Consider the following 25,287-nt stretch of genomic DNA (forward strand, 5'->3'; position numbering starts at 1 on the left):
AAGAAATAATATAGTTCATATTGACTGATGGCAGTTTATGAACCCTCACCACTATTCTGGTCAAAAGTTTATATCTATCTCTCTCTCTTAGAAAGTAGGATCATATTGTATATATTATCTTGCAGATTTATTTAAACATGTAATAATATATTTTTAAAATACTTCCATATAACTCCATGTGACTTGGAGCACATCTTTAATTATTTATCAGGATAAACTCCAGTGGGAGACTGTCCTTCAATGGTATGGTTTTTAAAAAGTGTTCCTCTAAATTATTACCATCATTTTCAATTCATCTTCCTCCTCCCAACCTCTGAGAAGGGTTAAACTAATTTTTGTTCCATTCAATCCTGTACAATGTTACCCATTTCTTACACCCTCTCAAGCATTATGTATCATATTTTTTGTCTTTGCTGATGGTCAAGCTGCTTCCTTTTGCTGATGAGACGGAAGTTTGGATATACACAGCAGCTGGCAAAATAAAGCAGAGTGAGCTTCAGGAGTGGATCCTGCCTCTCATTTCCTGCCCAGGACAGAGCAGGGAAAAGTGATAAAATCCAGCTGTGCCTTTCTCTTTTACATTCATAATTGTGAGTTCCAAAATTTTTTTTATGCTGTCCAGCACCAACTTGGCTGAAATTTTGTGCATGATATGTCCTTCTCCCAAGGGGTAAATCAAACCTGCCAATATCTGTGCTTCATGCAGGACACAGAGCTTGCCATGTTTTTTCAAGCCAAATGTGTTTTCTTAGCTGGAAGCAGGAGAAAAATTGAGATTCTCTTTCCCTGGCTGTGTCGCTCAGCTGGGTCCTAGCAGCTCTGATCTCTGCCAAAATGTTTTTAGCATTTCCTTTCAGAAGCTGATAGCACTGAGGCCAGCCACCTATCCTGAGATGCAAAGAGATGTAGCTACTTGCATACAGAAAGCAAAATTACAACTGAACTTTTCTAGAGTTTATTATTTATTTAGTTTTTTAAACTGACACATGATAACTGTATATATTTATGGGATACATAGTGATGTTTTGATACATACAACACATAGTCATGAGATCAGGGTAATTAGCATACTAATCTCTCAAACATGTATCATTTCTTTGTGTTTGGAACATTCAGTATCTTCCTTCTAAGCTATTTGGAAGTATGTAATATATGATTGCTAACTGTAGTCATCCTACAAAGCTATAGAACACTAGAACTTATTCTATCTGCAATTCTTTACCCTTCAGTAAGTCTCTCCCAACCCTTTCTCCCACCCTTCCCTTCCGATTCTAGTTGTAACCTCAAAACCACTCTGTGAGTAAAGAATGACAATTGCTCTCCTTTTAAAGATGAGGGTTAAAAGAAGTCTAGGGAACTTATGTTGGTTTCCACAGCTAGAAAGAGGCCTTCCCTAACCCCCTTGAAGAGGTAACTTGCAATTCCCTCAGTTGCTAGCCACATAGCTCTATTTTCTTAACATCACCAGTCGCGATATGTAATTATTGCCTTATTTATTTGTTTGCTACTGTGGTAGACAGCCTCCTCACTTTCCAGGCATCATGCCATTTTGTAGTCTCCATGTTGAGTCATGCTGGTCTATGTGACTAATAGAGTGTAGCTGAGATGTGCTGGTGTTTGATTTCCAATGCTGAGTTATAAAGGGCACTGCAGCTCTACTTTGCTTAAGGAAGCCAGCTGCCATGCCATGGACATGCTCAAATATCCCATGGAGGAGCCCACATTAGCAGTAACTGGTTCTCCTACAAACAGCCAGTATCAACTTGCCAGCTATATGAACTAGCCACCTTGGAAGTGGATTCACCAGTCCCATCAAGCCTTCAGATCACTGTATCCCAAGCTGGCTCCAAATGCAATCTCATGGGAGACTCCAAGCCAGAGCTGCCCAGCCAAGCTAATCCTAAATTCCTGACCAACATGTGATCCCACTTGGGATACAGAATTAAAAATGGCAGAGATAACAAATGTATATTGTTTGAAACAAGTATTGTATAATTTTCTGTACAGCAATAGATAAGAAACTTGCTCATCTATTTCCATGGACAGACTATAAACTCTGTGAAGGCAGGGCCCCTGTCTTTCTCACCATCCCCACACCTAGAATAATGACAAGCACACAGCAGCAATTTAACAAATATTTAGTGAATAAGTGAGTCACTCAAAGTAGTAGTGAGAGGATTAGAATCTTTATGCTGTCATCTCACCTTCTAGCCTTTTTTCCACAGTACTGTGTTGCCTCTCTTCCCTTCAGAGTGGAGGTACACAGCAACCTGGGGTTGGGCTTTTTCCTGTTGCCTACAATGCAATTCATAGTTAATTAAACCTTTGAATAAACAGAATAAAGGAGGATGTAAAAGTAATGAGCTGACAGTCCAGTGTGCATTATGCTGGACTGAGAAGAGAATTTAATTTAGAGAAGAATTATGCACAGGTGAAAGAGCAGTCCATTAAAACAAAGCAACTGTCTGGAAAGAGATTAAAACAAAAATAGGTTCTGCATCCTGTGAAATAAATAGCAAGACCACACATTTGGGGCACTTTGGAATGCTCGGAGCTGGGATCTCATGCAGAGTGGGACAGGGAAACACTGGGTAATGAAGGCACGAGGGCAGAAGTGGTTTCCTCCAGTTCTCCTGTGTGGGTTGCAGCAGCTGTCTTGCTGGAGCATAGTTCTTATCCTGGGATTTTTTTGTTCATAATCCATTTGGAGCTTTCCAAGAGCAGCCTTGAGTGTTTGATTCAAGGATTCAAAGACTAACATTTTACTAGGAGGTGCAAGAAACATGAGTAGGTAAGGAGGGAGGTAATCCAGGGAAAGGAAGACAGCAAATAATGAACCCATAATCCAGCTGCCACAGTGTGCAATTGGAACTTAACCTCATGGGAGAAAACTTGGAGAGACCTTTTAAAATACACATCTCAAATTTATTGCAGACAAAGGGTGAGAGAGCTGAGGTGCTTATACCCCCATATCCATCAATCATTAGTTGAGAGCTGCTCTATGGGCCAGGTAGGTGAGTGACATATTTTGGCTATGTCCTCACCCAAATCTCATCTTGAATTGTAGCTCCCATAATTCCCATGTGTTGTGGGAGGGGCCTGGTAGGAAATAATTGAATCATAAGGGAAGTTTCCCTCATGCTATTCTCATGGTAGTGAGTAAGTCTCACAATATCTGATGGTTTTATTAGGGGTTTCCCCTTTTGCTTGGTTTTCATTCTCTCTTGTCTGCTGCCATGTAAGACATGCCTTTTGCCTTCTGCCATGACTGGGAGGCCTCCCCAGCCATGTAGAACTGTGAGTGAGTCCATTAAACCTCTTTTTCGTTATAAATTATGTAGTCTTGGGTATGTCAATCTGCAGCATGAAAATGGACAAATACAGTGAGCAAAGTGGCATGCCCTGCAGGCCAGCCTCTGATAAAGATTCAGGTGTGTCCCCTCTTGTGCACAAAATGGTAAAGGGATCTGGAGGATTATGGGCAGAGCATTGAAAAATTCTATTCCACCATCTCAGTTCCTTAAGAACTCTACAAATTTGGCTGCTGAAACCCCAGATTCCAAATACCCAAGAGGTCCTCTTTGATGTCTTGTTACACACCTCTGTCCCAATATAAAAATCAGTTCCCAAGTTCTGGCATTTCTCTGTCATCTTTCACTTGCTCTCTATTCTCATTATCTTAATTCATTTACCTAGATTATTCACTCTGAAAATATTTATTTCCTGCCTTCTCAGCTAGGTGCTATATATGATCCATAAAGTGAGCAAACACAGATGTGGAGGCACAGACTAACCTTTAGAATCCATAGTAACTCGAAGAAAATACTTGTAGTGCAGGGCTACACCAAAGTCCTCAACTGTGCAAAGCTCCCCATTATGGTAAGTGCTGATGTAATCTCATCTGCTCCAAGAAAGTTTCTCCAAAGAAATGATGTTTAACAGTTAATGAAAATTATCCTGATTGTAATGAAAACTTAAGTAGTTGGTTGTTTAATATCTGCTATATCTTACTGGAACCTCCATGAGAGTAGGGATCATGCCTATATTAAAGAAAAAGGAGATGATGGGAGGTCAAGGTGGGCTGATTGCCTGAGCTCAGGAGTTCGAGGCCAGCTTGGGCAGCATGGTGCAATGCCCTCTCCACTAAAAAAAATACAAAAAATTAGCCAGGCATGGTGGTGCATGCCTGTAGTCCCAGCTACTCAGGAGGCTGAGGCATGAGAATTGCATCAACCTGGGAGGTGGAGGTTTCAGTGAGCTGAGACCATGTCATTACACTCCAGCCTGGGCAACAGGGCAAGACTCTGTCTCCAAAAACAAAAACAAAAACAACAACAAACAAAGATGAAACTGTAAATTTAACATTTTATTTGGGAATCACAGAGTTGGAATTCAGGGCATACACACAGACAGGAGGTCTTTGGTATGTCTGAGGAAATAAGTATATGTTGGAGGTTTTATTAGAGAAATAAATGTTACGTATTCTCTTGAAAGTAAGGCAAGAGTTGGCGCTAGAGAAATTTTGAGAGCTGGCAAGCTCTGGCTGGTGAGTGAAGGCAATAGGTAAAACTAGTCTCCGAGTCACAGCAGGTCATTTCAGCAGATATTAGGTGAAACTGGTTGTAGGGTTACAGCAGGTCATTTCAATAGCTGGGCTTGTGGGAAATTTCCATTTATTGGAGCAGGTGCTATGTGCCCCAAGTCCTTTCCCCACCTGGTCTCTCTACTCTGATTTAGTTGGCTGTGACAAGAATGATCCACTTCATATAATCAACTTTCACATTTCCTCCTTTTGATCAACATCTTTTTATAAAAGCATTGCTTATGAAACATCTTGAAGTTAGGCTTCATTGCTTCTCAGTGCCAAAATGCACTTGTCCTGGCTGTCTCTGTCCCATATTGAAGGGAAGGCATGGGGGTTATTTAAGGGACTCAGGTCACATTTGAGCAATAAAGGGACCAGAAGAAAATTTTTGTCTTAAAGCAGGTTTGTCTGAAGTGTCCCAGGGAAGCTGGGAAGGGGCTCAAGGGCCCACTGAGTGTGGATGTCTCATGCCACAGTACCAGAGGCCAGTGATCTCCCTGAGGTGGATCGGCTTTGAGTCTCACTTCTGACACCAAGAGTGTCAAAGTCAAAAAAGTCTCTACACTTAATGTTCTATTTGGAAGTTAGAGAATTGCAATTTGGGGCTTTCATACAGACTGAGTGGTCTTTAGTATATCTGAGGAACAAAGGAAAGATTGGGGGTCTTAACAGAAAGAGAAATGTTCTGTATTGTTTTGAAAGAGAGCTCATTGGCACCAGAGAAGCTTTTGGGAGCTGGCAAGCTTTTATTTGGTGATTGATGGTGGCAGGTAAAACTAGTATTAGAGGTATGAAAGATTGTTTCAGCAGATACTACTGGTCTTAAGGTTGTCACAGCAGGTCATTTCAACAGCTGGGCTTATGGAAAATGCAGTTCTTGGAGTAGGTGGCTGTTATATCCTGAGTGCTTTATCCCCCTGGCCTCTTAACTTTGGTTAATTGGGTATGACCAAAATGACCCAATTTGTATAATCAGCTTTCACACCTGTCTTAGGTGCCATATCCCTAGTACCTAGCACAATGTCTGGCACACAGAGAGTACTCAATAAATATTTGTTACATAATTGAAATATTTAAATTCCTACTTGGAAAAAAATAGTTACATTCTGTATTAGGATAGGCTAAGCTGAAGTAACAAATAGAGCCAAATATATAATTGTTCAACCAATAGAATGTCTTTTTCAATTTTTATTTTGAAATAATTTTAAATTTATAGATACAAGGGTTGAACAAAAGAGTCACATATACTCTCAGATTCTTTAATTACTATCATTTTACCATATTTGCCTTATTATTCACTTTCTATCACCATCTCTCTCTGTTTCAGTCTTTGTACAGTTTTTCTGAATAATCTGAAAGTAAGTTGCAGGTATCGTGGGCAGTAAGTCCTAAATAATTCAATGTGTATTTCTCCAAAGCAAAGTTACTCTTTTGCATAGCCTCAGTACAAATGCAAAATCTAGAACATTAACATTGATATGGTGATACTATTCAATCCACAGACTCATTCAAATCATGCCAGTTCCCTCAATAAACGTCTTTCATAAGCACCCTTGTTTTGTGGTCCAGAATTTATCCAGGGTCATGCATCGCATTTAGTTGTGATGTCTGTTTAGTCCTCTTCAATATGGAGCAGTTCCTCAGTTTTTCCATGTCTTTCATGACTTTGACATTTTTGAGGAGTACAGGCCAGATACTTTGTGGAATGTTTTTCAATTTGGCTTTGTCTGTTATTTCTTCATGATTAACTTCTGATTATATGGGTGTCTGTACAGATTAAAAACCATGAGCTCACACCGATGCTTCCAATTCTGATCTAATTCCCAGCCTCTCTCTTTTCCATATTTGTATTTCTCTTCTCTGACAGTGAGAAACCTGGCTTCCATTATTCCCAATCTAGTTGCTTAATTTCTCAATTCCCCTATATATAATCAATGTCCTGATTACGCGGGTCATTTCCTCTGCCTTGATCCCTACACAGTGCTCAGCCTCACGGGCCACATCCTCCTCCGTTTCTTTGTGAACTTGTTGGACAAACTCCTCCCCACCTGCAGTCATACAGGCAGGAGGAACCCAGACCTTAATCTCTCTATGGCCATGCAGGGTAAGTGAGTGCCAACACTGACTGACTTCAGGCTCCGATGCTGCTGCTACTAGATGTTTATGTTTTGCTCCCATAACAGTCATGGGCAGATGAAGAGTTTTAGGTGGTGGCCTACTTCTTATGGTCATTCAGGCAGGATTCAGTCTGATAGAATCTCTGCTGCTTTCAACATGTGGTTTTCAGGACCACTGTGATATTTTCTCTCATCCTGCTAGGAGGAGACAAGAGCATGGAAGAGATAGATGGAAAGTTTCTATGGAACACTCTGAAAGCTGTGAGCATCCCTTCCACTCACATTCCATTGGCTAGAACTTAGTCACATGGTCACACCTTACTGCAATGAAGGCTGGGAAATGTAGTCTAACTGTGTTTAGGAAGAAAAAAATGTATATTGCAGCTTCAGTTTTAAAACTAGAAGGATTTCATCTATGGGCTTCTACTGTCTCTTTCTCTGTCTAGGGATATTATCTCCCACTCTTAGGTCCCAAATTCTTTCTCCTATTCTCATTTTTCCCTGTGAAATTCCAAGTATAGCTTAAAATCAACATCTAAAGTGGCAGTATACTTCTCTCCCTCCTTTTCCTGAACTTTCCCACCCACATCCTTTTTCTGACTAGGAAACACCACCTCAGTGGGGCTGAGATTTCCGAGTGGCCTCTGTGAGTTTTCACTGCAAACTTGCAGCATTTTCCTATTAGTGTCTCCTTCAAGAGGGTAGGCTCTTCCCTGTGTTGGCAGGGTGTGCATGGAATGTTGCCTTTGGAATTGCCTTTTTATTTTCCAGCTTTAGGAGGCATGGAAAGGTATTGACAGTCTAAAATTGGAGTTACACAGTTACTGGCTGTGTGACTCCAACTGAGTTAATTCACTTTTCTGACCCTTATTTTCTTACCTGTAAACAAATAGTGTTTCTTCATAGGGTTGTGGCAAGGATTAGATAAAATAATATTCATAAAATGCTCAGGACAGTGGTTAGCACATGCTAAGCACTTAATTAAATTGTAGCAGCTGCTATTCTTCCTCCTCTTTTGGTTCACTTATTCTAATAAGGATGTTGGAATGTGCCATCTACACAGTAAGCATTTTAATATGTGTTCAAATACAATGGATTAAAAATTATGCTGAAAACCATATTCTAAACTCTGGCGGCAGTAATGACCTGTCCACAGCCATGGGCCATGCAAATGTGCACTCACCTGGGCATGGGCAGGGGTCTGCACCAGGCCACTCTACTTTTTAAGCATCATAGTGAAGGCATCATAGGATCCAGCTACAGAGCAGTGGGGCAGCCTCCCTGCAGGGTCAGCACCGGAGCAAAGGGTCTCCTAATCAAGTCTTAGGCAATTGAGAGGGCTCATTGTCCCTCTACATTGATGGCTCATTAGAAGGTAGATCTTTCAGGACACATGAGAGGGCTCTGGCAGGACAATGCCCTCCTATTGGACAGACCTCTACTGTCAGTCTGGACTGGGCTCTGACAAGTCCCAAAGAGGCTGTCAAAACTTCCTTTGAACTGAGAACTGACCACAAGAACCAGTGTTTCCCAACTATCAGCCATCCAAGCAGATCTTCCTCCTTTCCTGCTCCCTCCTTGGAGCTGGCTCCTGTGTGTCCTCTTCTTGTCTGATTCCCTTGTAACCTGAGGGAGACAAAAGGAGGCTGAGAGAGGACTCGGAGAATGAGAATGCCAGCCCCTGTTGTCAAATGTATTAGCACATGCTGTGCTGGAAGTCTCCCTGCATCCTTGGTTGTAACTCATGAAATGTTCAGTGATCATGAGGTTGATTAACAGATGATATTCTGTTTATCTGGGCTGACCTCCTCAGGTTTGTGTGTAGGGGGCAAGAAAGGCCACTGTATCTGGTCCTGGCTTAATGGTGTGGTTTGGGCTGATGACTCACCTTTTCTCCATGCTGGGGGCTTCTGTGCAGACAAAACTTCAGACAAATTAACCTTGTAGTCTGACTTGAAATTGCCTTGGCCACTGACAGTTACACTGATCTGACTGCAGAGATAGGACCTGCTGCTTTGTGAACCTGGCTGTGTTGCCATGGATACCAGAATCCTGTTATCCCTCTGGCTCTCTGAGGTTAGGAGTAGAGGGGCCACGCCAGGCTGGGGGAAGGGTAGGTAAAGTGGTGGATACCAGGCTTTTGGAGGTGAGGTTAGGCGATGAACTGGGAAAACCCCACTTCCTGAGGTAGGAACTAAGCCCCCCTTTTCAGCCAGGCTCAGAACTGAGTCCCTGGGAACTCTTTCTTTTGGAGAGTCTCCCTTCCCCTGGATTCCAGAGCTGGCTGGGACTAGGATAGTGGTAGTATTCTCCTAGCAGAAATAATCAGTTTAGCTTAGCCAAGGAAACTTTCAGCAGAATGGGATCCTGGGTAACTTTAGCCTTCAAATGAGTCACTGGTAGCAGAGAGCAGCAGAAGGACTTGTGGGTTGTGAGCTGCTCTGTTCTGGCTTGGGCAACTCTGTACTCCAGTTCTCTAACCTGAAAAATGGAATGAATAATCATAATGCAATTCCTGCTTACCTTATGAGACTGCTGTGAAGGTGAAAAATTAATATTGGCATGTGAACACAATTTATAAACTTTGTTGCTCCCAGACTGGGAAGCTTGGTGAATCTCCACTTAAATGTCGTGATGGTTGGTGGTGGTCCCTGCCCCTGCCATAAATCCAGACCCCCAAGCCTGGCTTAATGCATCCTTCCACTCCTGCTTTTCTTGTCTCTTATTTCCTTGTGTTATTATGGGCCAGCACTCCTGCCCCCAACTTAAGTATCAGCTCTGTCAGAGTTGGGGACCATACGTCATTAATTTCTACAGCTTGGTTCCCTCCACCCCTTTCCTACTCTGTGCCTCTCTGGGGTGAGTATAGAACCTGATTCCTAGTGGGGACATTGAAATCACTACACATGTGGCATTTAAAAAAATTATCTCAGTGTCTCTGGCTTTTGTCTTTTTGTGTTCGGGGGCATTTCTAGAAGCAAATCCTGAGAAAAAGATTCAAGGGCAAGTAGTTTATTTAGGAGTTGATCCTAGGAGCCACCAGTAGACAAGTAGAAGTGGGATAGGGAAAAGAAGCCTAGTCCTGCTGTCTGTGCCCTTTCCTCTAGACCCAGGGTTGGCAGACCAAGACCCATGGGCCCAATCCATTCTACCGCCCGTTTCTGCAAATGAAGTCTTACTGGAGCACAGCCAGTTCACGTGTTCACATGCTGTCTGTGGCTGCTTTTGTGCTACAGCAGCAGAGCTGGGGGTGGGGGGGTGGCAACAGAGACTGTATGACCCACAAGGCCTAAAATCTTTGCTATCTGTTTCTTTACAGAAAAGGTTTGCTGACCCTTGTTGTAAATAAAAATCTCTAGACAAGTGGTTCCTCTGTCTTAAAGAGGGGTCATCAGAATCCAGTTAATAGCATGGTCAAGCAAATTATCACTATGTACAAGGTGAGTGGGGCTCATACCTGCTGGGGACAGTGGGAGCCAGTATAGAGTATGCCTCCATGTTACCCCACCCAAGGGGCAAGGGAGCAGGGATATTTATCTCTCAATGCCCTTCCAACCAAGGGCTACTGATGGGGACATTGAGTACCAGGATTGGGCTGTCGTTCATAAACTTCAAAAAATGTAAGAAGCTCTTGGAGGTAGAGGAAGAACATGAGAAATACAGATTCAGGCCTCCAACCTGGAAGGGTCTAATGTGGTAGGTTAGAGGTAGGAGTGGAATTGTGCTTTGCTAAGAAGCCCTCTCCTACCCTGTTGGATGATTCTGAAGATACTTCTTTAAGACAGAGGGATCATTTGTCTTGAGTTTTTTGTTTACATCAAGGGTCAGCAAACCTTTTCTGTAAAGAAACAGATAGTTAAGATTTTAGGCCTTGTGAGTCATGTAGTCTCTGTTGCCACCACCTCCAGCTCTGCTGCTGTAGCACAAAAGCAGCCACAGATAGCATGTGAACACGTGAACTGGCTGTGCTCCAGTAAGACTTCATTTGCAGAAACGGGCGGTAGAATGAATTGGGCCCATGGGTCTTGGTCTGCCAACCCTGGGTCTAGAAGAAAGAAGACAGGCATCAGGACTAGACTCATGTTTGCATCCTAGTTCTGCCTGCCGACCAGTCGTGTGACTTTTAGGTGGCCCATTGAGCTTCATTTTCTGCCTTTGGACAATAAAGATAATAATTTCCATTCTCCAGAGTTGATTTGGGGAGAAATGGCATATACATCACTCCTGACATGTTAAGGGGCTCACCTGTGGCAGATTTCCCTGTACACCCTCCTCTTCCTCCAGGCAGGGGAGCCCATGTTTGCACGCCCAGTTGGCTTGGTGGTTAACTCACTAAGTGAGCAAGTCTGAATTTATAAACTTAGTCCCTTGTAACTCCTTATAACTCTGCCATGATCCAGGGCCACAGAGAAGACCCCCTGAAGCAGGCCATGAGCTCTGGGGTGAACGGCAGGCAGAGAAGCTGCAGGTGAGAAGAGCTAGACCTGGAGTCTGATGATGCCTAAGCTCTGAGCCACACACTATTCTACAAGAGTCTTAACTGCTCAGTTTGGCTCTGAGCTGCTGGGACAAGTGGGAAATTGTGTCAATGACATGATTCATAGGGGCCACATAGTAAACACAAACCAGCTGCTTGGGAGAGTGATGCTCTTCCTGCTAATAAAAACAAGAGATTTCTCCTATAGGCTCTCCTTGCGAATAGGATTCTTGGCCCTGTCATCAGAGCAAAGACAATATTGGGTTTCATGGTGCTTTTTCTTAAGTCCCTTAGGATAAGGAAGTGGCTGAACGCCAGAGTTCAGTTCAATAAAAACAATTCTGTGAGGGCCAAAACAATGTGTTTCCTTTATTCTCGGATGGTATGGCTTAATTCAAGGGCAGCACTTAGAGTACCTGGAGGAATGGATGGTCTGATGCCTTCAGACACTCCTCCACAAATATTGAGCTCTTTCTTGGTAAGGCCTGAGTGGCAGTAAGCTGGAGATGAAGTGTCTGGGCAGCTGCTATGCTGTGAAGCTCGTTAAGGGCAGAGCTGTGTGCTTTTGACTGTCCACTGTGCTGAGGGCAGCACTGATCGCCACTAATGACTGCTGGGGAGGTTATCAAGGATTCATGCCCGACTACAAGGCCACCCCACCTCCTTAATGAGGGAGGGAAAATCTAGGAGCCAGATCAGGGTCTCGTATCACCCCTATACTTTTAGTCTGGAAGATTTTTTTTAAACTAATTACCTTTCTCGATTTAAAAAAAAAATTTCATGGGTACATATAGGAGGTATGTATATTTATTTATGAAGTATGTGAGATATTTTGCTATGGGTATGCAGTAGGAAATAAGCACATCATGGAGAATGGGGTATTCATCCCCTCAAGCATTTATCCTTTGAGTTACAAACAATCCAGTTACATTATTTATTTAAAAATGTACAAAAGCTAGAGAAGAATGAATGAGACCTACTTTTCTGTAGTACAATAGAATGGCTGTAGTCAATAATAACTTAATTACCCTGTAAGATTTTTAACGAGGCTTATTAAATGTCCAGTTCAGTCATAAAAGATTACAAAATATCTAACTTCAACAACAACCTTTCAGAGATCCTCTCAAGATAAATTGGTTTAAAATATGTAAATGCACCAGCTTGTATCAGTTAGCTTTACTATGTAACAAACCATCTGAAACTTTACTGCCTAAAATCAATAACCATTTGCTTAGCTCACAATTTCACAGCTATGTAGGGCCCAGCTGAGCATTTCTTTTGTTTCTGCTGGACTTAGTCATGTTTCTGCAGTTGACTGCCGGGTTTTCTGGGAGCTGGCTGTCTACAGTGGCCTCAGTTGAGATGGTTTGTCTTGTTTTACATAGTCTCTCATCCTCCGGTAGGCTAGCCCAGGCTTGTTCACATGGTGTCTGCGTAGGATTCTGAATGAAGGACTGTGAAGGCTTCTTGAGGCCTCAGTTTAGAATTGGCACAGCTACTTCTGACACATTCTTTTATTTTACCCTTTTAATTAACCTATTTGTTTGAGAATTATAGATTCACATGCAATTATAGGAAATATTAGTTGTTTTTATTTTTGTTTTTTTTTAAAGACTCTTTCTATGTTTTAGAGACTAGTCCTCAGTCAGATGTGTAGTTTGCAAGTATTTTCTTCCACTCTGAAGCTTGTCTTTCTATCCTCTTCACATGGTCTTTCATGGAGCAAAAGACCCATTTTTTTTAACTTTTATTTTAGGTTTGGGGGCACACGTGAAGGTTTGTTAGATAGGTAAACTCATGTCACAGGGGTTTACTATACAGATTATTTCGTCACCCAGGTATTAAGCCCAGTACCCAGTAGTTACCTTTTCTGCTCTTCTCCCTCCTCCCACCCAAGTAGACCCCAGTGTCTGTTGTTCTCTTCTTGGTGTTCATGAGTTCTTATCATTTAGCTTCCACTTATAAGTGAAAACCTGGCCTTTGGTTTTCCTTTCCTGTGTTAGTTTGCTAAAGATAATAGCCTCCAGCTCCATCTATGGTCCTGCAAAACAATGATCTCATTCGTTTTTATAGCTGCATAGTATTCCGTCATGTGTATGTGCCACATTTTCTTGATCCAGTCTGTCATTGGTGGGCATTTAGTTTGATTCTGTGTCTTTGCTATTGTGAATAGTGCTGCAATGACAATTTGCATGCATGTGGCTTTATGGTAGAATGATTTAAATTTCTCTGGATATATACCCAGTAATGGGATTGTTGGGCCAAATAGTAGTTCTGCTTTTAGCTCTTTGAGGAATCACCAAATTGCTTTCCACAGTGGTTGGACTAATATACACTCCCACTAATAGTGTATAAGTGTTCCCTTTTCTCTACAACCTCATCCATGCCTGTTGTTTTTTGACTTTTTAATAATGGCCATTTTGACTGGTGTGAGATGGTATCTCTTTGTAGTTTAGATTTGCATTTCTCTAATGGTAATACTGAGCTTTTTTTTCATATGCTATTGGCTGTATGTATGCCTTCTTTTGAAAAGTGTCCATGTCCTTTGTCCACTTTTTGGATATTAGACCTTTGTCAGATGCAGAGTTTGCAATTTTTTCCCCCATACTATTGGTTGTCTGTTTATTCTGTTGATAGTTTCTTAAGTTTAATTAGATCCCACTTGACAATTTTTGTTTTTGTTGCGATTGCTTTGGTGTCTTTGTCATGAAATCTTTGCTCATTCCTATGTTTAGGATGGTATTACCTAGGATGTCTTCCAGGTTTTTATAGTTTCGGGTTTTACATTTAAGTCTTGAGTTGATTTTTGTATAATGGTGTAAGGAAGAAGTCCAGCTTCAATCTTCTGCATATGGCTAGCCAAATATCCCAGCACCATTTATTGGCTATGGAGAGAAAATCCTATAGTCTTGGCCCCAATGCTCCTTCAGCTGATAAATAACTTCAGCAAAGTTTCAGGATACAAAATCAATGTACAAAAGTCACTAGCATTCGTATACACCAGCGACAGTCAAGCTGAGAGCCAAATCAAGAAGGCAATCCAATTTACAATTGCAAAAAAAGAATAAAATGCTTAGGAACACAGCTAACCAGGGAGATGAAAGATCTCTACAATGAGAATTACAAAACACTCCTCAGAGAAATCAGAGAAGACTCAAACAAATGGAAAAAAATCCATGCTCATAGATAGGAACAGTCAATACCATTAAAATGACTATACTGCCCAAAGCACTTTACAGATTCAATGTTATTCCTATCAAACTACCAATGACATTCTTCACAGAAGTAGAAGAAACTATTTTAAAATCCATATGGAACCCAAAAGAGCCCAAACAGCTAAGGCAGTCCTAAGCAAAAGGAACAAAGCTGCAGGCATCACGTTACCAGACTTCAAACTACACTACAGGGATGCAGTAACCAAAACAGCATGGTACTGCTACAAAAACAGGCACATAGACCAATGGCACATAATAGGGAGCACAAAAATAAGGTCACATATCTATGACCATTTCCGATCATCAGCAAAGTTGACAGAAGAAATGTTTTCAGTTCTGATTAGGTTCAGCTTAACCAATTTTTTCTTTTATGGATTCTGCTTTTGATATCAAGTCTAAGAACTCTAACTACAGATCCTGAAAATTTTCTTCTATTTTTCTAAAGTTTATAGTTTTATGCTTTACATTTAAGTTTGTTCTCCAAACCAGTTTTCTTTTTATAAGTTATTTTAAGTTAATTTTAATATAAGTTGTAAGAATTCAACCAAGGTTTATATTTTTGTCTATGGATATCTAATTGCTTCATAGGTATTTGCTGAAAAAGTTATACCTATTCTATGTAATTGCTTTTGTACTTTGTGAAAAATCAGTTGACTATGTTTGTATGAGTCTATTTTTGGGTTTTCTGATCTATCTGTTGATCTATGTTATTTATCTCTCTGTCACTATATCATACTGTCTCGATGATTAGAAATATAATAAGTATTGAAATCGGAGTCGACTGATTTATCTTGCTTTATTCTTCTTTTACAGACTGGCTTAGCTATTCTCGTTCTCTTGCATGTTCATGTAAATTTTAGAATAATCTTGTCTATTTCTACAAAACGTCTCCTCAAATATAAATTTGAGAAGAACTGACATCTTTACTATGCTGAGAATTCCAATTCAACATGATATCTTTCTACATTTATTTAGGTTTTCTCTGATTTTCTCCATCATAAGTTTGTAGTTTTTGTTATACAAATCCTGTTCATGTTTTGCTATAATTTTTTAAGCCCTCAGTCATAATTTAGAAAACTCAAGAGGAAAAAGAAAGTTTATTGTAATTATTTTCTCCCTTCTTTCCTGATGGCCCATGTTTCCCTCTTTTATCATTTCATTTCTACTTAGACGAATTCCTTTAGCCATTCTTTTTGGGTAGGCATGCTGGTGAAAAATTGTCTAGTCTTCATGGAAGAATATTTTGATTTATTATTTATTTTTGATGTATATAAATTTCAGCACTTGAAAACCCCGGTGCCATTTCCTTTTGTCTTCCATTATTTCTGCTGAGCAATCCACTGTCATTCAAACTGATTCCCTATAGATAAAGTTCAATTTCTCTCTCATTGCTTTCAAGATATTTCTGTCTTTGGTTTTCAAAATTTTCCTGTAATGTGAATTTGTTTGAATTTATTCTGTTTTGGGGTTTGCTCAGCTTCTTGAATCTGTAGGTTTATGTATATTGCCACATTTCAAAAAAAAATCAGCAATTATTTCTTTGATTACTTTTCCAGTCTTGCCCTCTTTCTCTTCTTTCTAAAGTCAAACTACATGGATGTTAGATCTTTTGGTATAGTCCCACAAGTCTCTCAGGCTCTGTTTTGTTGTTTAATTTTTCTCTCTGTTCAGATTGGGTACTTTTTATATTATGTCTTTTAGTTCTCTGAACTTTTTCTCCTCCCCTCTTTTATTCTGCTGTTGAGTCCATATATTGAGTTTAAAATTTCATTTATTGTATTTTTTAATTCTAAAATTTCCTTTTGGTTCTTCTTTAGGTCTTTTTTCTTGCTTAGATTTTCTATTTTTTCACTTGTTTTAGGCATATTCATAATCATTCACTTTTTTCTCTCATTCAGTTTGAGATATTTCTGGGTTTTGGTATGATGAACAATTTAAAAAATTAAAATCAAGACACTATGGATATTATGAGACTTTGGATCCTATGTAACTCTGTTTTAGCTGGTTTTCTCTGGCAACACTCCATTGGGGGAAGGGGATGATGCTTTATTAATAGAAGGTGGGAGTTAATTAATAGAAGCCTGGGTTTCCCATGTAGATTCCATTGACACCTAAGGTTCCTCTCCTACATTCTTTTGATCAGTGCAAGATACAGAGCCTACCTAGATATGAAGACTGAAAAAATGGACTACTATTTTTTGGTAGAGCTTCAGAGTCGCATTGAAGAAGAACACAGATGCAGGGAGAAAAATAATTGTGGTCCTTTGCTTTAGTGATTATGGATATGGCTACTAGTCGATAATGCTGGGAGCAGCTACCAAAAGACTGGTTTGGTTTGGAAATAGTTGAACTAGGCTATTTCTTCTGCCAGTGATTTGAGAGCAGGACCAGTTTTCCAATACAGATTCTTTTAGTATGTGACAAGAAAACCATGTTACTAATTTGTAATGGAACATTTATTTATGTTTACTGCCTTATGTAGCTGGTAGACACAAGCCTGTCTCATCTTAAGGCAAATTCACATTACTGAAATAGAAGTCAAAGAAAAAGGTCGCTAGAGCACATTCTGTTGTGTTACTCACTGAGAATTGTAATCTCACCTGTTAGGACTCTTTCTATTAATTCTGCTTCCCACATTGGTATTAGGGCCTGATTCTACAGGAGCATTAATAGCCAGGGATTGATATTGATCTCATGTAGCCCATGACCAATTTCCATCTATAGAGGAAAGAGCAATAAGAACTGCTGAAAATCTAATGTTGTATTACCAAAATTCTGTACAAGATTATCTGACCAGAATGTTATACAAGATGTTAGAGTATATAACAATGGTCAATAGTAGAATAAATGGGCTCAAGTGATTACATCGCCTATAAAACACTGGCTTGGAAAGATGAGAGTGATCCCTGAGGCTGATCCCCAGCTGCCCTCATTGTTTATTAGCATAAGATACTCCCACCACTGCTATGATAGTTTACAAACACCATGGCAACAAACCGGAAGTTACCACCTTTTTTTCTGGAAAGTTAGAAACAATCTGCCCCTCAATTTGCATTGACCTTAATTTGTACACAACTGGATGTGGTCTTATCTGAGTATAAATACAGTTGCTGAGGGCCCATACATTGCCTATTCTGGGTGTTCTGCCTATGAGTTAACTCTGCTTGGCAAGGAGCAGTACTGCTTAATAAAAGATTACTGTCTAACACCACAGACTCACCCTTAAATTCTTTCCTGGGTGGAGCAAAGAACTCTCCTGCGCTAAACTCCAGTTTTGGGGCTTGCTTGTCCTGCATCATCACCTTTGGTCATTATGACCCAAGCATCTCACTGTGGCCCATCAGGACTCCCATAATCTTAGTCTTCTTGTTTTCTGAACATACCTCTCATGTCTTCCCTATATACATTAGTTTTCAAGAATGTTTTCTTATATCTTTGAATACCATTCACAAGGTATAAGCTGAATTTTCCCCTCCCCACAAGTCCTACTCAATTCCTAATCAGTCCACAAGTGATACCCTGATAAAGCCTTAATGACTCACCATGTGGAATTAACAACCTTTTCCTTTGTGTTTGCCCACCTTGTTTTTCCACCATTGCTCCTATAACAGACTGCATACTTCTCAATTTTTCCATGCCTGTTGTCCCCATTTATAAAGTGAAGCCTTTAGGGCAAAGATGGGTTCTTCACTTTTCATTTCTTTTTTTTTTTTTTTTGACATGGAGTCTTGATGTGTTGCCCAGGCTGGAGTGCAGTGGAACCATCTCAGTTCACTGCAACCTCCGCCTCCCAGGAGGTTTAGATGATTCTCCTACCCCAGCCTCCTGAGTAGCTGGGAATACAGGCATATGCCACCATGCCTGGCTAACATTTTTTTAACTTTAAAATTTTTTTTGAGATGGAATCTTGCTGTGTCACCCACGCCAGAGTATGGTGGCACCATCTCAGCTCACTGCAACCTCCGCCTTCCAGGTTCAAGTGATTGTCCTGCCTCAGCCTCCTGAGTAGCTGGGATTACAGATGCACGCCACCACACCCAGCTAATTTTTGTATTTTGAGTAGAGACAGGGTTTACCATATTGGCCAGGCTGGTCTTGATTTCCTGACCTCGTGATCCACCTGCCTCAGCCTCCCAAAGTGTTGGGGTTACAGGCGTGAGCCACCACGACTGGCCCTGGGTTTTCACATTTCTAATGCAGTGCTGGCCACATGTTTATTGACCAGCCAAGGATCTCTTGACCTTGATATGGTTTACTCTGAGGCAGGTCTGGACCCTCCACTACACAGGGTTCTGAAACTAGTGCCCTGGCCCTTCCTGGGCTTCATAACCAGTCTTCTTTCTGCCCTGACTCTGTGTCCCAAGAAGGGGCATGTGCCTTCTAACTACTGGCAAAGCTTTACATACTTTCTTAATTATATTTCAGATCAGTTCCTAGAAGTGAAATTACTGGTTCAAAGTAATTTTACAGTTTTTGAAATATATTATCAAATTACCCTCTAGAAAAGTTTATTCACTATTTCCATTTCCTTGAACATTTGCTATTACTCAATATTATCATTAAAAAACCCTCTGCAGTTTGCTAGTAAAAACAGTGCTCTCTTACGGTTTTCTTACTATACCCATATGGGTATTTTAAAATCTTGGACCTTATTATTGTGTCCTAAATTTCCCTTCATGGATCTTCCCAGAGGGTCAGCAGACACTGATGTAAATGCCTTCTTCCCTCTCCTTGACCGTTCCTGGACTCCTCAGAGTTTTGTGCGGCAGGTATGCAGTTTGGGCTTCACACCAGCTTCAGTCTGTGTGTCCAGCTCTTTTTCAGTCTTCCACCCAACCTGAGTTGTCATGCAGTGTTGGGGGGGATCTCCTACCTCTTCGTTCATGGTGTTCTGGTCACAGCTATTGGGAATTCCTTTATGTCCTAAAATTGTCATGCATTGAACCTGCTCTGGGCTGAGCGCTTCATCTTGTTTGGTATTAGGGGGAGATTAGAAATGGCCTCCACAGGTGGTCAGCAGAGCAATAACTGGGAAAACAAGCAAGATCAATATCTAATCCTGTGCAGCCAGCCAACCTTTTCAAAGCCTCATCTGTATTGATTTCTGTGGGTGACACTTCCCTTTCTTGGGTAATCAGTCCCTTTGCTCAGCAGGTGAACAAGTGAGCAGTACTTATTCATGCTTTTATAGAAGCAAGGGTGGCTGCTTAACTCTGAGCTGCTGAAGGGAGGAAGGGTGGCCCAGAGTGACTTCCTTTGAACTAAAGCCTCTGTGCAGTGGCCTGAGTGATAATGGGTATTTATCTAGTGTCATTCTTGTTCTGGATTGAAGGCTGTTAAGTCCGAGGGGACAGAGAGCTGTGGCTTAGCAGAAACATGGTAGAGAAAAGGTCAGTAAATTCAATGGAAGAGAATGAACTTTACTAAATACCCATTATAACTTCCAGTGAGATAAGCATTATTACTTTCAATTTAGATAAAGAGTGTGGTTCAAGGAAGACAAGTTACTTACTCAAAATCATGCAATTGGTAGTGTCAGAATTTGAACTCAGATTTAGAAGACACCAAAGTCACTACATAACCCTACATTTTACACCCTTGATCTGAGGACCCAAAAATCTAGTGTCACATGTCCAAAAATACGTGGATGAATCTCTTCTGGGGCATGGACAAGAAACTAGGGATGTATAACTTTTGGAAAATGGGACATGTCATCAAATATCTGAAGGACAGTGATATACAAGAGAAGTGACAATTTTGTTGCTGTTGCTTTAAAGGGCAAAAGTAGGATGCAAGTGTGCAAGCCACAGGAAGGCAGATGATGCTTCCATAGAAGGAAACACTAAGCAGCTGTGGACTGTTAACAAAGCAATGGGTTGCCCTGAGATCCTCTCCAACAGGGAGGCACATTTCTGCCTAACTCTGTACTTCTTAGTGCGCTGTTTCTTCATCCTGGAGTGTTTGGTGAACTCCTATTTACCCTTCAGGACTCAGTGCAAATGCCATTTGTCCATGCACCCATCCATCCAAAAGTATTCATTGAATGCTATGTGCCAGGAAATGTGTTAGAAACTGGGGATCCATGATGAGGAAGACAGGCATAGTTCCTGGGTTTATGTTGTTTAGTGAATCTCTTCTCTGTGTCTTTGGCATACGCCTACTGAAGAACTCACAGCTGAGCCTCCTCTATGGCCCCACGGTACTTTGCCTATGATTTACCATGGCAGCCACCATCCTGTATGTCATTATCTGTTTGAGTAGACCTTGTTAGTGCCCTATACATATCCATTGGGATCTTAGTATGGCCATGTTTGTTGCCTGACTTACAATTGCCCGAGGCTTTCTTTAGCAAGCAGAGCCCACTCTGCTAGCAAAGCACAGCAGGCCGGAAGTACCAAAGAATAAACACCCTCTGGGGTATGCCCTCAAAAAGTGCATTATGGGAGTTGCTGGGTGTATTTAGCATCCTAGATCTCTTGTCCCTCAGGTGGGATAACTGTAAGATGTATGCTTTACCTTGACTCTGAGTTCCCCATATGATTAAGATCTGGTTGTCTGCAGTGATCACTGGTTGATAATGAGCCCCACATTATCATGGCCTGTCATCTTTTTCCTGTCTCCCTTTCCCACTTGCCTATTGGAGTTTCCAGAAATCACCTCCTAAACAAACTCCTTGCCCTTGAATCCTGTCAGCATCTATTTCAGAGGAAACACAACAAAAGACATTATTAATGGGTAATAGTGGTTAGAAGGGAAAAGAATCATAGTAGAATAAACATATTTATAGCACAAGGCAGTAATTGTGGCATATACGTCACATATGTGGTACGAGATTTTGTAGAGGTGCTGGCATCGTTTGTATTTTTGTTTAGTTAGCAATAAAAAATGTGCACATTGTGTCCTTTTATCTTGATACAGTGAAGAACAATCAAGCCCACCCAAAGAGATGAAGTGAGGCAGAACAGAAAATCAACATTTGCTTTCATATCTGGCTGTCCACAAACTCTGAGCTTTAAGGAGGGGCAATCATATTTTCTTCACCACTGTAATTCATAAGCCTGCAAGAGACATTGATTCAAAACAAGCAGCATCAATGCAGAATTGACTTGTAAATTCGAGTGGTTCTGTTTATGAGTTTCAATTTTCACCACCATATTTAAATAGAACAACACCACAACCGACAAAATTTATAGGCAATTTTCTGTGGGTCAGGCATTATGGCTGGTGCTCTATATACATTTTCTCATTTAAAACTCCCCACTTGTGAGGCAGTTCCATGGTATAGGTGTTAATGCAGTAGCAGTTGCTGGCGATGCCCTGCCCCATCTCCCCTTGGCCCATCTGAGTTCACTTGCAGCTGTGATTCCCATTCCTATAACAGCTCTTCACTGTGGGCACTTCCATCTCTCTTCTCTGCCTGAGGGTTTTATCTGGCATGATGGGAACTTGCTGTAAAGTACATAGAGAGAAGCTGAAAGTACTAAAGACCTCAGGGGTAGCCATAAACCAGTGAGAGAATGCAATAGATATTCTGCCCCAGCCTCCCTATCCTGCATGAAGATTCTGGGGGCACATTGTATGTTATTTCTTGTAGCACCTCCTGTGGGATTGGGCTCTAGTGGCTCAGAGCAGGAACATACTCATTAACACATGCTTGATTGGCTTTCCCCGCTTCACGGATTCCTCACTGGCCACAGAAAATCACCAGCATTTGAGTCCTTATCTCAGGATCTCCTTTGAGGAACCCAAGATAAGACAACCATCATTTTACAATTAATAAAATTGATATTCAGAGAGTATAAGTGACTTGATTGTGGTCGCTCAGTTAATAAGTGGTAGACCTGAGATTTAAACCCAGATCTGTCTCTTCTATGATCCTTCATTCTATGTTATATCCCAAAATAAAGACAAAGTTTTATTCAACTATAAAGGTTTATACAGTCATTCACAAGCACCTACTATGTATCGGGCTCTCTGTTAGGTGCTTGAAATAAGGAGTGAATAATGGCAGCGCCCAAATGTCCAAGCATTTTAGAGTCTAATAGAGGAAGTAGTTTGGAAATACTTACAAATACTATAAATAGAAAAAAAGCTGCATCGAGGAGAGCCCATCAGAAATATTCCAGTTCAGCAACTCAAGAACACAGTGGAAAAGTCAATGGTATAATTATTAATCACCTCTACAAGAGCAATGACTTGGTAATTATATTTTTATACATTCATTAAGCATTTAAACCAAATTTTTATACACAATGGGGTTAAAACATGGCCGTATTAGTAAGTTCATTTTGTATTCACTTTCCAAAGAAGTTAACTGACATTTAATAGTTTGGTAATTGGTCTATGTCAACGTAAATTATTGGCATAATCTTCAATGGAGGAAGAAAAAGTATTTCTGGAAGCCCAGTGCATTTTTGATGGATTGTGGATAAAATCTGGGCCACTGTAAACCATCACACAGAGTCTACACTTAGTCCAGGGAGATACATACACCCTCGCTTTTTCCGGAGGTAGTATCAGAAGTCTCTAAGGTGTGTCTCATCAGTCCTTCACGACAGCCCCTTGTGGTGATCTTTTTTTTTCCTCATCTCTTGTGTCAGCTCATTGTGATCTCATCTCTGATGATGCCCAAAGAGCATTGATATCACTACATCAAAGCCCTTCCTGCTGATGCCTGCTGATGTGTCGTTGATGCCTGAACCTGGGGACCAATATATAGACTGTCAGTCAATATCTTCTGTGGCTGTCAGTGCAGCTGACAACTTGTTCCTCCATGCCCTGTCTCTTGAAGACGTCTTGGCTGTCCTTCTCCTGACTGGCATGCTTCCAAGGGGGGATTACCTGCCAGCACTTTCTACCTGAAGAGTGAACTCTTCACACTGAAGAGTGAATGCCATTGTGAAGTAGGATAGGCTCTACCTTCAGGTCTGTAGTAGACACTTTGTCCCCCACCCATAATGTCCAGACCATTTCTGTGCATGTTTGCCTAACTTTTCATTGCCAGCACATGCATTTCCCCTCCTCGGGTCTCTCTGGCTGCCACAGCATGACAGCCAGGAATGCCAAGGAACTAGTATTTCCTGGGAGTAGCCTTCAGCCAATGACTAATGGGAGTTATTGTATAAATATCGCAGCTCCTTCACTCTTCAAATGGGATAATTCTGAAGTTAAAGTTTTATATAGTATCTCAGAGCTCCCCAGTGGTATTGAGTTCTAATTGTCCATGGTGGTTCCTGCTTGTGACACCACTCCTTTTACTGCCTTCTTTCCCTTCTCTGTCCCACTTCTCCACTCCCCTGCCAGTGTGTCCTGAAATCACCTCCCAAATAAACAATTTACCCTCAAATTTTTGTCTTGGATTCTGTTTTTGCAGGAATCCAAACTAAGACATGAGGTTGTCATAAGATTAAATAACGTGTGTATGTAGAGCTGTTAACACTGTGTGTGTACATTGGTCACTAATATTGGTTGAATAAATAAGTGGATATATTTGATTCTGTGAAATCTTACAGTTTTACATGTTATTGTTTCTTTGAGGCCCCAGCTATACATTTTTATGATTCCTGAATTCAGCTTCGGTGCTGTGTCAATTTGTTAAGAGCAATTTCTAGGGTTAAGTAAGTCTGAATCTACTCGTTACTCATTTTCTTCTGATAACATTAGATTAAAACATTTTTATGAGCTTCAGAAGGGCAATGTCCTGTGAGTTACATGAGGGATCCATAATAAAAACATTCACACATTTAAAATAGCATGAGCTCCAGTCAACATATAGCTCAGGCATCTCTGTAACAATAGCTGCACATCTGCACTGAAGAAATGACTTTGGCTCATCTCACCTACTCTGGGCTTTGGCTCGTGTTTACACAAACACTCATAGGCCAAATCCTCCTTTGGAGGACCACTGAATTGTCATGCCTTTAAGTGCCTTACGATTGGACCGTTACCTTTAATTATATCATAGATCCAGACTGATGTTCCACAGGCTAACTCTGGATGGGAGGTATGTTTTTCTTGGTATAAAAAATGTAATAAAAAAGTCATCCAGCCTTTAAAAATTGAGAAATTTCATTGAATATGTGAATTCATGGTTTCTCTTGAAAATATCAGAAGATCTAGTAACTCTTGGCCTGAATTTCCACGTGGCACCATAAGCAGCTGGTGCTAAATATTCACTGTTCTTTCTCAGTGGGGCATCTGGGCATAATCTCTTTTGAGCTTTTAGGTCTGCTACAGTTTTCACTATTTCCTATTCTCACCCATCCCACTTCTTTCAATTACATTAACTATGTTTGTATTCATTTTAGTTGGTGACCATGGCTTTTCAGAGATGAAAGAAGAACAGAACTCTTTGTTTTCTCTTCCCCCGTCTTTTTTTGTTTTTTAAATATTTTGAGGTTCAAAAACACAAAGAAAAGAAAAATTACTTGCTGAAACAGTTCTACAAATTCAGAGAAGAGGATTACATTAAATGAACTAACACTTTGGGACCCAAAGAATAAACCACAATATAATTATGTTCTTCATTGTAGGATTAATTCATGATATATTAGGTGTTAGGGCTTGGTAATGGGACAAAAGATTAAAGCTGTATGATGAATACTTGTCAGTTGGCTCTGTGAATGCATGTATAACAAGACAATTGAAGATAACAGAAAAGTGGTTTTGGATACCTTTGGAAATGGAGGACCTGAGATAAATGGCCCTCTTGCCCTGTGGAATCATAGTTCTTCTTTTAAACACCTTGTTTATAGCCACCAATTTAATGTGACTATTCCATACCTTTATTCTGGGACACTTCCTACTCTCCTTGGACCCTTGGATAGATTTGGTATAAAAAACTCTCTTTGGACAGACTTGTTGTTAGCAAAGTTAAAAAGGGGAGGGCCTTTT

At 40.8% G+C, this 25,287-nt stretch overlaps 2 long non-coding RNA genes across 3 annotated transcripts in view; one reads left to right on the plus strand and one right to left on the minus strand.

The window, feature by feature from the left end:
* The window catches only part of LOC118153980 (uncharacterized), a 357,355-nt gene that overhangs the window by 95,232 nt on the left and 236,836 nt on the right, over positions 1-25,287 (plus strand). The window lies entirely within an intron of this gene.
* LOC118153982 (uncharacterized) lies at positions 5,722-9,301 on the minus strand. Its single transcript, XR_004743865.3, has 3 exons — positions 8,591-9,301; positions 7,886-8,328; positions 5,722-6,352 (listed from the first exon to the last, which is right to left on the minus strand). It is a non-coding gene; the product is annotated as an uncharacterized LOC118153982 (long non-coding RNA).

The sequence above is a fragment of the Callithrix jacchus genome, chromosome 5 (assembly GCF_049354715.1).
Source record: "Callithrix jacchus isolate 240 chromosome 5, calJac240_pri, whole genome shotgun sequence".
Lineage (NCBI taxonomy): Eukaryota > Metazoa > Chordata > Mammalia > Primates > Cebidae > Callithrix > Callithrix jacchus.